Raw genomic sequence first — 14,017 nt, forward strand, 5'->3', positions numbered from 1 at the left:
GCAGTGAAGCCGTGATGCTTCACTTCCCGATTCCCTGACAGAGGATGGCGGCGGGGGCAGCAGCGAGACTAGCGATTGCTCGTCATCTGCCGCCAACATCGCTGGACCCTGGGACAGGTAAGTGTGATTTTATTAAGTCAGCAGCTGCAATATTAGTAGCTGCTGGCTTTTAATTTTTTTTTTTTTTTTTTTTTTTAAGGTGCAGAACCGCTTTAAAGCAATCTACCGAGCTGGCCATAACCACCTCTGGAGGGAGTCTATTCCACATGCTTGCCAACACACCATGGATCTTGAATTGCAGTCCAAAAGTTCTTGCATAATAAGTGCAACTTTTTGGAGCCATGTGGGACCCCTTTGTCAGGCATGTAATGAGGGTGTCCTGGGCGCCCCTGAAAAGTTGCATTTATTCTGATGTGATGTGATCTTTCTGCAGTAACTTTTGGACTGCAATTCAAGAGCCGTGGTGTGTCGGCAAGCATGTGTATTTATCTGTGATGTGTCCGGCTGGTGATCGCCGTAACACCTGATATGGAGGAGCCTGTAATCCAGGAACATGTGCAATGGGGATCTAGACGAGCCCCATCCCCACTAAATGGCATGGATGGAGGCATCTCTATTGTAAATTGCCAAACAGTGATTGCTTCTGACAGGACGCAATCAACGTTTGGCCAATGATTTTCAACGCGGTTCATGTGACTTTTAAGGCAACATTCACTTGGCCATAAAAATGTTGTTATGCAGGTGTTTCTGGCTCAAAAGTTTCTGATTAAAGCAGAGATTGTCTTTTTTTTTCCCCCCACATTTCCATCTATTAGGGCCCCTTTCACAAGGGCGGATAGAATTGTGCTTTTAGCTGCGGATTATATCGTTTTCTACCGAAGTTAAAGGCACACAATGCTTTCCTATGGCCCCATTTACATGCTGCATTTAGCTGCAATTTAGTTGCATGCAGTTTGGTAAAAAAATAGAATTGACTGCATCCAGGAGCGATTTAGCACAGCTATCTGCACATAACCGCAGGTAATCGCAGTGTACTATTTCACCTGCGGTTAGCAGCGTAAGAAAAAAATATAGATGGTTTGAAATGCAGAGGACCACAATGCATCATGGGTAGATTCAAAGGACCCAAGAAAAAGTAAATAAAAAAAAAAGTTGCTATGGGAATTACTACCGCAGCTAAATGCAACTGCATATAATCACACTGTACAAATGCAGCTGATCGCAGTGCCTGGAGTCTTGATTTTCACAGAACAAATTATATGCTTTTAACTGCAGCAGAACAGCCGTCCATGTGAAAGGGGCCTAAATCTTCTGCCCTTGTTTTAGCTTTGGTTACTAAAACTTTTTTTTTTTTCTGCCAGTAAATGCTTTATACAGCCCACTTCCTGTTGTCTGATAAGCCTAGGTTTATGACATGCAAAGCTCGCTCACTGTCGAGTATGCCAGGGAGGAGGGAATGAGTCATAAGAGGGCCAATGAGAGCTGCAGTGTTGGATTTGTGCCTCTGTTAATCCAGGAAGTGAACAGGCAGCAGCTTCAGCTACCCACAGTTAAAATGGTTGCAGCCAGACTCGACGTAGGGAGATTTCTGCAGCATATTTGGCAAGTAAAGACTCGCAGTACAGTAAAACCCTGGTTTGAGAGAGTTTTGCAAGACAAACACATTTTTTTAAAGTATATTTTGACTTGATATACAAGCGATGTCTTGATATATAAGTTGCATCACAACTGAGAATAAGAGGGGCACCTCTAAAGCCACTCTCGCTGCGCTTTAGTGCTAAAAATGCCACCTGTAAAGTGCCTCTCCTGTCCAGTGTGAAAGTCTGAGGGCTTTCACACTGGAGCGATGTGCTGGCAGGATGCTCAAAGTCCCGCAAGCAGCTTCTGTGAGGCACCTTAGGAGCAGTGTAGACACCGCTCCTAAAGCGCCCCTGCACATTGAAATCAATGGGCAGCACCGTGGGCGCTTTTAACCCTTTTTCGGCCACTAGCGGGAGATAACAGCTCCCCACTAGCGTCTGAAAAGCGCCACTAAAGCTACAGTAAATGGCTGCAAAAAGTGCCATAAGTGTTGCAATATGGTTACATTTAATGAAGGTACAACATTTAGCAACTCACATGGTTGATTAAAAGAGGCACATCTAAGTATGCAGGCATCCGGGGTAAAGCTGACAGTCTTCCACACCACCATCAACGTCATCCCTTCAACGCTGAGCTCCATGAGCGTCTCAAGCCTCACTGTCTGCAGGGTAGTCTTCCTGGTCAGACTGACAGAAGTGAGAGCCAGCGGTGTGGAGGACAGTCTATGTGGACAGCTTTACCCCGGATGCCTGCATACTTAGATGTGACTGTTTTAATCAACCATGTGAGTTGCTAAATGTTGTACCTTCATAAAATGTAACCATATTGCTACTTGCACAACCTGGTCACATTGCTATTTTTTTATATGGACTGTAAACTGAAGGAATTATGATTTAAATGGTTGTGGAACGAATCATCTGAGTTACCCTTATTTCTTTGTTATACAAGTTCTTTGGCTTCAAAGCGTGAATTTGAGTGAATTGTGCTCGCAATCCAAGGTTTTACTGTATATATAAATAGGCAAAGTGGTTGGAAGGAAGCTTCTGAATGGCAAAGATGTTTTTATTACAAATTATGTGAGCAGACCGCAATTTTCTCTTTAATGCTCAGTGAGTAGTTGCATATTTTTGGCTTTTGTGTTAGACCCCTTTCAGACGGGGCGGAATCCATCAAGCTGATCCGCCTGCTTGGTGAGGGATTTTTTTCATTGATCCTTGCTGAGCAGGCTGATAACAGGTCCGTGTCTGTTCCACCTATGCCAAGCAGACACGGACACAGCCTGCTGTCCTCTCTTCCTGCCTGTTCATTTCCATCTGACTGTCATCCGATCCACTGGATGGCGAGCATATCCCCACCTGTCTGTTTTTAGCAGACCAGATCAATGCCGGTGTTCTGTCCAAAAACGTCTGCCTATCGAATAGTGTCCGCTCCGTACTGCACAGATGCAGTACGGAGCACAAGGAGATTTGGAAAATCTCCGAAGATGAGCAGCGCCTGCAGCGTGAGTCCAGGTGCAAGCCCCACTATCCAAGTGGACATAGGGCTGCACATAGTTAGAGGCCTTCGCCCTTTCTTCTCTCCCTGTCCCCCCCCCCTGTCCCCCCCCAGTGGGGGATGCTGCATGACTGAGCTGTAGTGCGGTGTGTGTACCTGAGCCAGGGATCCTCCAGGGGGCTCTGATCCTTGATTGGGGTTTGTGCTGGCTGTCTGTGTCCCTGTGCTATCATCTCCCTCTCTGCTGGTGTCTGTGGGCTCTGCATGTGCTGCCACCATAGCGCTGACCGCCGCCATTGTCTGTCTATTCTGTGTAAGTTGTTTGCCTCTGTGAGAAGCATGGTCATCGGCCATTTTCCCTGGGATATTTTTCTATACAGGGTACCCGGCTGCCATTTTCTTGTAGCCTGCGCGTGTTTTTTCTCCACAGCGCTGGTTCCTGTGCCTCACAACAGTGCGGTTTTTTTATTCCTGGACCCTTGTGAGCTGACACAGGAAACGGCCATCAGTAACAGCACAGCACTCGGTCAGGGTGATGAGCCCTGCGGTGGGGGCCCTTCAGTCTGTAGCGGCTAGGAGGGTGGGATTGAGCACCTTGTCTTAAATCCCCAAGGGTGGCAGACAGGGTGGGTCAGCATGGCGTCAGAAGCTGGAGTTTCTTCCCCAGAGGACGCCGACAGTGAGGATGATTCAGTGTCTGGGTTCGCGCAGGTTAAACAAAGTAACCACCATTCCGGTAGAAAGGGCTCCTGCGTTTAAGGACCCTTCCAACAGGAGGGCTGAGACAATGGCCCGGCCCATATTTATGGGAGTGGGGTAAGCGCCATGGCATTAGTGTCGCAGACCCTTACTGAGTGGGCAAAACTGTTGCACTGTGAATTGGAGGAGCAGCAGTCTCCTCCAGTCTGCATGGAACTAGCAGACCGGTTAGTGCACGGCTTTAAGTATGTCTGATGCGGCCCTGGATACACTTCCCTTGCTCTCCAGATTATCAGTATCAGCAGTGGTGCTGCGGCACCCGATCTGGCGGAAATGCTGGTCTGCGGACCAGGCATCTAAGAAAGGCTTGACGAATTTGCCCTTGGTGAGCGGCTATTTGGAGCCTCGTTGGATGACATTAAGAATGTCGCAGGTGGAAAGAGCACATTGCTCCCACAGTCCAGGAAGGGTAAGGAGCCACGCTGCAGGCATGGGCCCTCCTTTTCTGCTTAAAGCTTTTTCGTCCGCCCAGGACCTCAGGTAAACTCTTTTGGTCCGACAGGGCGACTGCTGAGGGACGGAAGCGTCCCTGGCCTCACAAGCCTGTGAGCAAAAGTGCTACCACACGAAGGTTTGCCCCCGCCTGACACACTGGTGGGGGGGTCGCCTACGGGAGTTTGCAGCTCGGTGGGCCTCTTGGCTGTCCAAACAATGGGTCTGCGAACCGATTTCATCGGGCTACGAGATAGTTCCTCTCTTGGCCCCCAAACCGATTCTTTCACTCCGGCATACCCTTACTCCCGGCTCTCCAGGAGGCCCTGTTTGGGGCAGTAAGGGACCTTCTCAGCCGCGGGTGATGGTATCTGTTCCAGAAACGGAAAGGTTTCAGGGATTCTATTCCAATCTGTTTGTAGTCCCCAAAAAGGAAGGGGTACGTCCAATCCTGGTCCTAAAAAGCCCTCAATTGCTTTTTGAAAGTACAGAGGTTCAGAATGGAATCGGTTCCCTCCGTAGTCGCTGCACTCCATCAGGGGGACTCCCTGGCGTCTCTGTATATCAAGGACGTGTACCTGCACATACCCATATGCCTCAGGCATCAGGTTTCTGCGCTTTGCAGTAGGTGAAGACCACTACCAGTTAGGCTCTCCCCTTTGGTCTGGCTTCAGCACACCAAGTCTTTACCAAGGTATTGGCTCCAATTTTGGCCTTGTTGCAACTACGTGGGATCGCAGTTGTGGGTTACCTAGATGAGAACAGCTTCCGCCTCAGAATTGAAGGAGGATGTGGCGATCACCATGCAAACTCTACAAGAGTTTGGGTGGGTGTTGAACCTCAAGAAGTCAGTACTAGTGCAGACTTAACGTCTGCAGTACCTAGGCTTACTGCTGGACTCCGTGGAAGTGAGAGCTCTCTCCCTTCGGACAAACTGCACTCTCAGGACCACAGTTCAGTGAAGCTGTTGAGGAACCGCAGGTGGTCATCGCTGCGTTTCTGCATGCGAGTCCTGGGCCTCATGGTTGCCTCCTTCGAGGCGGTACCGTAAGCCCAATTTCACACCAGAGTCTTGCAGAAGGAGATATTGTCCAAATGGGACAAATCCACGTCATCCCTGGATCGGCCGATTCGGGTGAGCCAGTTAGTGGGATTCTCTTCTCTTGTGGCTGAGATCCCCAGCCCTTCGGTCCGGGAAATCATTCCTGCCTCTTCATTGGACGGTGATCACAACGGACGCCAGCCTGACCGGCTGGGGTGGAGTACAATCGACCCAGGGCCTTTGATCGAGGGAGGAATCCCAGTTACTGATCAATGTGCTCGAGCTTTGAGCGATCAGGCTATGTCTCTCCACATGGTTGATGAGACTGAGGGTGTCCAATCAGGATCCAGTCAGACAACACCAAGGCGAGGGCATATGTCAACCAACAAGGAGCTCAACTGCAGCGTGAGAGGTCCGCTCACATCCTTCGGTGGGCAGAGCATCGCGTACCTGCCTTGTTGGCCATATACATCCCGGGAGTAGAAAACTGGCAGGCGGACTATCCAAGTTGCCAGCTGCTGGACCCAGGAGAGTGGTCATTGCATCTGGAGGTGTTTAGGCTTCTTTGCCTGCGGGGGGGGGGGGGGGGGGCACACCAGATGTGGATCTTCTGGCCTCTCAGCTCAATCGAAAAGGTGCAGTGGTTCGTGACGAGGGCAAGAGATCCTTGGGCAGACTCATTGGTGGCTCCATGGTAGCAGTACCGTCTGATTTACGCCTTCCCTCTGCTCAAACTGTTACCACGTCTGCCCCGCAGAGTGGAGGCCGAGGGGATTCCAGTAATACTGATTGGCCTCGGCGTCCTTGGTACGCCGACCTAGTATGCCTGGTGGCGGATGCTCCTTGGTGGTTGGGTTGCTGATACGGGAAGACCTCCTATCGCAAGGTCTGATACTCCATCCTGCTTTACAGTCGATGGTTTTAACGGCATAGCTGTTGAAAGCCAGGTGCTAAGGAACCAAGGTCTGTCGGACTCGGTAATTTCCACTATGCTGAGGGCAAGAAAGTCTCCTTTTTGGAAGATCTACCATGGTACGTGGAAGGCTTATATCTCCATCTGTGAGAAGATGGAGTGGCGTCCGAGCACCTATTCCGTTTCCAGGGTCTTACTGTTTTTATTTTATTAATTTTTACAGCGAGGAGTGGATCCAAAGCTGGCCTTAAGCACCGTCAAGGGACAGATATCAGCCTTGGCTGTTTGTTTTGTTCCCACCCCCCCCCCCCCCCCCCCCCCCCCCAACGACCCCTGGCGTCTCACTCATTGGTGAGAACTTTTGTGTAAGGGGTTCGGCATGTAGTCCCTCCGGTGTGACCACCCCTACCTCCGTGGTACCTAAAATGTTGTAGGCACTATATCCTTTGTGCAAACCAATCGATATACGATTATTGCATTTATTTTGTGTACCAAAAATATGTAGAAGAATACATATCAGCCTAAACTGAGGAAAACCTTTTTATTTTTTTAAATTGTCGCTTTTTTATTTTTTCGCAAAAAAAAAAAAAAAAAATCGCAGAGGTGATCAAATGCCACCAAAAGAAATCTGTATTTGTGGGGGGAAAAATTATAAAAATTTCATATGGTACAGTTTTGCATGACCGTGCAATTGTCATTCAAATTGTAACAGCACTGAAAATTTGTCTGGGCAGGAAGGGGGTGAAAATGCCCTGTATTGAAGTGGTTAACAAACATTTAATCTATTTCTGAAACAAATATGCACATAATTATTTGTTTACATTGGTATTATGCGTGGGATATCATGGTTGCACATTCCAGCTAACATTTAGTGCTCATGCACACGGACGTTTTAAAAAACTGGCTGCAAAGCTAGCTCCGATGCCTGGAAAAAGTGTTGTTAAAAACATGATTTTTACCGCGTTTTGCATTGGCGTTTTTGCGCGTTTTTGAGCGTTTTTTAGCGTTAGCGTTAAGAAGCGTTTTTTAAGAAACACATCTCTTGGCTATAGCACTCAGAAAACAAAGAAAATATGTTGCGCGTTTTTGCGCGTTTATGCGCGATTCGCGTTTTTACAGCTCTAGCTCCACGCCACGGAACGCACTGGTCCTGGGTTTTTTTTACAGCTTAAAAACGCCTATGCCATTTGCAGCTCAAAAACGCCTAGGTGGGCATGAAGCCATAGACTAACATGGACAGCCGTTTTTAAGCTGCAAAAAAAGCTCAAAAAAGTGGCTGTAAAAACGTCCATGTGCATGAGGCCTTAAACTGTTTGATAAGAATATTGGAAAATATATAATCCCCCCCCCCCCCATGTAGAAAAATTATATGCATATTCATATCAGAAATAGGTTAAATATGTTTATTGTTAGATGTTAACAAGATATTCCACCTATAATTCTACCAATACTCCCATCAAAAACGGGTCAAATATAATTTTTCCATTAGTTCTGTATAATTTACTATGATCCTGGTTTACAGCTGCATATATATCAGCACTGCAGGAAAGAATAACCTATTTTGAGTGTTCTGAGTATTGCAACCAATCATCCCGCCTTTTTTTTTTTTTTTTTTTTTTTTTTTTTTTATGCCTCATGCTCATGGATGTTTTTGCAGCTTAAAAATACCTCACCAGGTTAGCCTATGGCCTCATGCCCACCATGGTGTTTTTGAGCTGTAAATGGCATAGCTGTTTTTAACCACTTAAAGACCGCCTCACGTACTTCGGCAGAATGGCACGGCTGGGCACAAGCACGTGCCATTCTGGGTCATGAGCGTGTCGGCGTGCTCCCAACCCGGTCCTGTGCTCCGTTACCGTGGCCGCAGGACCAGCGGACCCGATCACCGCTGGTGTCCCGCGATCGGGTCACAGAGCTGAAGAAAGAGGAGAGGTCTGTGTAAACCTCTCCCAGTGCTTCCCTGTGTGGCTGTCACTGATCGTCTTCCTTTTTTTTTATAGGGAAGGAACGATCAGTGACGTCACATGCCAGGCCACACCCCCTACAATAAAAAAAGCGTAGCGTCATAACACCTACACTGCCCCTAGTGGTTAACTCCTTCACTGCCTGTGTCATTTACACAGGAATCGGTGCATTTAAATAGCACTGATTGCTGTATAAATGACAATGGTTACAAAAATGTCCAATGTGTCCGCCATAATGTCGCAGTCACAATAAAGATCGCCGCCATTACTAGTTAAATTTTTTTTAATAAAAATCCCCTATTTTGTAAACGCTATAACTTTTGCGCAAACCAAAATTGTAGAATACGTATAAGCCTGGGGGGGATATTTATTATAGCAAAAAGTAAAAAATATTGAATTTTATTTTTTGTTTTCAAAATTTTCGCTCTTTTTGTATATAGCGCAAAAAATAAAAACCGCAGAGGTGATCAAATGCCACCAAAAGAAAGCTCTATTTGTGGGTGGAAAAGAGACACCAATTTTGTTTAGGAGCCACGTCGCACGAGCACGCAATTGTCAGTTAAAGCGACGCAGTACTGAATCACAAAAGGGGGTTTGGTCCTTTGGCTGCAAATTGGTCCGGGGCTTAAGTGGTTAAGCTGCCAAAAAAAAACACCCAGGACCAGTGCATTTTGAAGCTCCAGCACTAGAGCTGTGAAAACGTCAGACGCCAGCAAAAGGTGTTAAAAGAGATATATATGTGTGTGTGTGTGTGTGTGTGTGTGTATGTATATATATATATATATATATATATATATATATATATATATATATATATATATATATATATATATATATATATATATATATATATATATATATATATATATATATATATATATATATATATATATATATATATATATATAATGTGTGTTAAAGTGGAGTTGCCCCCCAAAAAATAAAACTACTTAAAAATCTTAAAAAAAATCAAAAAAAAATAATTGGCAAAAAAAAAAAATTTTTACTCACCTCTAAATACCGGTTGCTAGGGGGTCCCTCGTAGTCTGCCTTCTTCATTGCCCGGGCTGGTGACATCACTTCCCCTCGCGCCGCACATTCACCTGGGACCTGTCACGTGTCCCAGGTGACTGTACGGCGTATCACGGCGCCCTGCGCCGCTCGCGCATGCGCAGTGGGTGCCCGGCTGTGAAGCCACAGCCGGGTGCCCACAGTATGCATGACGGCGCCGCGAGGGGGGGGCTTCGTTCCCCCGCATCGCTGGAACCCGGGACAGGTAAGTGTCCGATTATTAAAAGCCAGCAGCTGCAGTATTTGTAGCTGCTGACTTTTAATTTTTTTTTTTTTAGGGGGTACCCCACTTTAAGCCTCAAATAACTCTCTATTCAAAATCATTGGTTCCCTATGGGAACCCACTGATTTGATTAGAGGTCGGATCAAGAGGATCTTGTGCTGAGAATCTTGAGGGGGGGGGGGGGGGGGGGGGGGGGTCCCACCTAAGGCGATACCAGACCCTTCGGTCTGGTATGGATCTTAAGGGGAACCCCCACACCAAGGAAAAAGGCGCAGGGATCCCCCCAAGATAAATACCAGACCCTAAGCCGAACATGAAGCCTGGCAGGTCCGGAAAGGGGGGGTGAGAAAACACCCCCCTCTCCTGGACCATGCCAAGCCACATGCCCTCAACATGGGTATGTATGTGGTTTTCGTTCAATTACATTCATTTTAAAAACAAGTGAAAATTTCAAACAAAATTCTTTCATTCAGCGAATGATTCCGATTTTTCTTTTCATCTGAAAACTGATCTGTGTGGCCAGCATACGGCTCGGTACACACCTAATGTAGTTTGCTCTGTTTCTGCAGTGCTTTTTGCTGTGCGTTTTTTATTTTTTTTTATTTTTACGCACGTGATTTTACTGCAATGCATTGCATGCTTTTCTGCAGCTTCTCCATTGAACCAATAAGCACCATTTTGCGTTAAAAGTCCCTGACCCTTTCAGATGTGAACGTGTCCCATAGGAAACCATGTAAATGAACTGTAGTGCACTCCTGCAAAAAGCACCAATAAACACATAGATGTGAACCAGGCCTAAGACGTTGGGTAACATAATGGGGTTAAAAAAAAAAAAAATTAGCCCTTTATAGTATAAAAAAGCAGATAATCACTACTTTTTTACTGTAGAACAGTGAAAGTAATATTTACATTAGCAATTATTTGCTCTTTTTGTACTATAAAGGGCTCATTTTATTTTTTTAACCCCATTATGCTACTGGCCGATTAATCCATTATGAAAATAGTAATTGATTAGTTGTCGATTTAATCGATTAGTTGTTTCAGCCCTAATTGACACCCGAGATGTTTTGGAACTACATTTCCCATGATGCTCAACTGCACTGCAGAGTGCATGAGCATCACGGGAATTGTAGTTCCAAAACATCTGGGGTGCCAAGGTTTGCCATCACTACCCTAGGGAATAGAATGGCGGTCATTACAACTTTTTTCAAACAATATTTTTTATTTTTTTGGGTACTATGAAAGATGTTAAAATAAATACCTAACGTGTCGTGCTTTTAAAATTTCCCACACGTGGAATGGTGCCAAACTTCGGTACATATAAAAATGTATTTTTTTTTTTTTTTTTATGTCCATAGGCAACGCTTTCAAATTTTTACAGGTTACCTGTTGAGTTTTAGGAGGTCTTGTGCTAGAACTATTGCTTTTCGCTCTAACGTTCGTGGCGATGCCTCACGTGTGGTTTGAACATTGTGTTTACATATACTGTCGTGATGTACGTATGCATTCGCTTCTGCGTTTGTTCTTCTTGCTCCCCTTGTGGATTGGAACGTAGTCACTCTTTCCTGCCCCTGAGATGGATTGCACATTTTCAGCTCTATGGAAATTATAGCACACAGAGCGGATCATGTGACCAGAAATAACAGCAGTGATCACTCTACACTAGTAGCAGTGAATGCATCAGTGGATCGTATTTATTTATTTTTTTATTATTTATCTTCTAAATACCTTTTTAGTCTTTCTCCCTGATCAGCAGTCACGTGACCGCCCGGCAGACATCAGAGGGAGAGCTCGGCCCCTCCCTCGTACATACATCGGAGGCAGAGAATGGGCAGTCACGTGACCACTAATCGGGGATTACCACTAATAAGGCATTCAGAAGACAAATTTAAAAAAAGGAATAAAGTATATACTACAGGTTATACTATCGGTACGACTGGCAGTGCTTGTATGCACGGCCTTAAAGCGGAGGTCCACCCTAAAGTGGACCTTCCGCTCATTGGAACCCTCCCCCCCTCCGGCGCCACAATTGGCACCTTTTCAGGGGGGAGGGGGTTGCAGTTACCTGTACAGTACAGGTATCTGCACCCACTTCCGGCGTAGATTCTTCAGAAGGTACGCCCCTTTCCGAAGGTCCCCCGCTGCCTGCTGGGAAACACACGGATCCCAGAGACAGCAGGGACCATCCTTATTGCGCAGCGAGTCGCGCATGCGCAGTAGGGAACCGGGAAATGAAGCCGAAAGGCTCCACTTCCTGATTCCCATACCCAAGATGGCGGCGGCAGCACCCGAGAGACGATCGAGAGATTGGCTTCGGGTGCTAACATTGCGGGCGCGCTGGGCGGGTAAGTGTCATTATTTTAAAAGTCAGCAGCTGCAGTATTTGTAGCTGCTGGCTTTAAAAAAAAAAAAAAAACGGCGACTCCCGCTTTAACCCCTTTTAGGTATGCTGTCTGCAGTATAATGCACCTAGTTGCCGTTCCAGAACAGCTTCAGGTTTTACCTTATCAAAAAAGGAAACCATGAAATTCCTATTTTGGAGAAAACTCTGCTGTAGAACACCTGAGCAGCCAGTCATATGACAAACTGCATAGGCATTTGGCCGTGTGATCTGTTTAAGGGGATAACCAGTCAGTTTGGAAACCTTTACCTCCCCTTCTGCAAAAATCACAAGCAAATTCTGAGGTATATAGTCGAATGTGATTTCCCCCAAACACTTCCCTGAGCAGATTTTTTTTTTTTTTTTTTTTTTGGAAATTCAAGTATTTCATAAAGACTGCTCTCTATTCTTTCTTGGCAGAGACCTTAACCACTTTTTACCTGCCATATAGCAGAATGACAGCCGGAAAGTGGTTTCGTTATTCTGACTTGGCATCCAGCTGGACAAGCAACTAGCGATTGGCTTTCCAGGGATAACAACCGATGTGGCTAAAAGCCGCTCGCCTGTTATCCCGGAGGACCGGGAGGGGGGTCCCTCCCGCCGCTCTGACCGGGCCTGCCGTCCCACCGGGAGACCCGATCAATGATCCTGCTCTACCGGCACCTAGTGACAGACTGTAACGAAGCCGGAAACAGCTTTGTTCCAGTCTTCTGTTTGTAAACACGGCTGCCAAAAATATACTGTATTCAGAATTCCCGAAAACGGAGATCTGAATACTTTGAAGTGTAAAGGAGGGATTGGAGGTCTTTTGGACCCTGGATCCCTCCATAAAGAGTACCTGTTACAAGGGCTGTTTACATTCCTTGTGACAGCAATAAAAGTTATCAAAAATGTTTTGTGTGGTTTATTTTTTATTTATTTTTTTAACACAATTTAATAATATAAAAAATCATAAAATTTTTAAATCGCCCCCCGCGAGCTTGCATAGCAAAGAAAACGCATACGGAAGTCACGCCTGCATATGTAAACAGTGTTCAAATCACAGATGTAAGGTATCGCTGCGATCATTAGAGTGAGAGCAATAATTCTAGCACTAGACCTCCTCTAACTCTAACCTGGTAACCATAAAAAAATTTTTTAAAGTGTTGCCTGTGGAAATTTTTAGGTACCATAGTTTGTTGCCATTCCACGAGTGCGTGCAATTATAAAGCATGACATGTTTGTTATCTATTTACTTGGCGTAACATCTTTCACATTATACAAAAAAATAATTGGGCTAACTATACTTTTTAGTTCTTTTTTTAAATTCATGAAAGTGTCCCTTTTCCCAAAACTTGCATTTAAAGAGGAAGTAAACCCTTTGAAACAACTTGGACCTATAGGTAAGCCTAGATTAAGGCTTACCTGTAGGTCCAAGCAATATCTCCTAAACCTATATGGTTTAGGAGATATTTGCCCGAAAATGGGCACCGCTGTCTACGGCGCCTGCGCCGTAGACAGCGGCGCGCAGGCGCACTAAATGCGGCAAATCCAAGAATGGATTTGCCAAATTTGTCGACTCCCGTGCGCATGCGCGGGAGTGACGTCATCGCGGCTTCGCCGTATGACAGCGGCGGAGCTGCGAGGCGTGACTCCCGTGCGCATGCGCGGGAGTGACGTCATCGCGGTTGCGCCGCTGTGATTCGTCGGAGCTGCGAGACGCCACAAGCAACATGGATGCGGCGGACTACAGAGGACAGCGGCGACTTCGCTGGCTCCTGTGTCAGGTAAGTGACACATAATGAGCTACTATGCGATGCATAGTACTCCATTATGCTTTACCTTTGCAGGGAAAAAAAGAGGAAGTAAACCCATCAGGGTTTACTTCCTCTTTAAAATACCTCCTGCACAAATACCGTATGACAAAATATTGCAAACATCGCCATTTTATTTTCGTCTAAAAAAAAAAGTGTATATAATGTGTGTGTGTGTGTGTCACTTTGTCACTCCTCTGCATAACTGTTCATGGCCTTTTTGCATGCAGGAATAATTTACTTTACATATATGGCCAAATTTACCCCCTCTTTAACCTGTAATGACTGGTTACACAGACCAGGTTTCCAGATTCTGGACAAATGCAGGCCATAGGGCATGTATATGCAATTAGCGGACCTCTAGC

At 45.9% G+C, this 14,017-nt stretch overlaps 1 protein-coding gene across 1 annotated transcript in view; it reads left to right on the top strand.

Annotated features, from left to right (window-relative positions):
- The window catches only part of LEMD3 (LEM domain containing 3), an 89,027-nt gene that overhangs the window by 1,705 nt on the left and 73,305 nt on the right, over window positions 1-14,017 (top strand). The gene's annotated exons all lie outside the window — the stretch shown is intronic.

The sequence above is a fragment of the Lithobates pipiens genome, unplaced genomic scaffold (assembly GCF_037356315.1).
Source record: "Lithobates pipiens isolate NorthernLeopardFrog02 unplaced genomic scaffold, aLitPip1_a1.2 Scaffold_8, whole genome shotgun sequence".
NCBI classification, from domain to species: domain Eukaryota; kingdom Metazoa; phylum Chordata; class Amphibia; order Anura; family Ranidae; genus Lithobates; species Lithobates pipiens.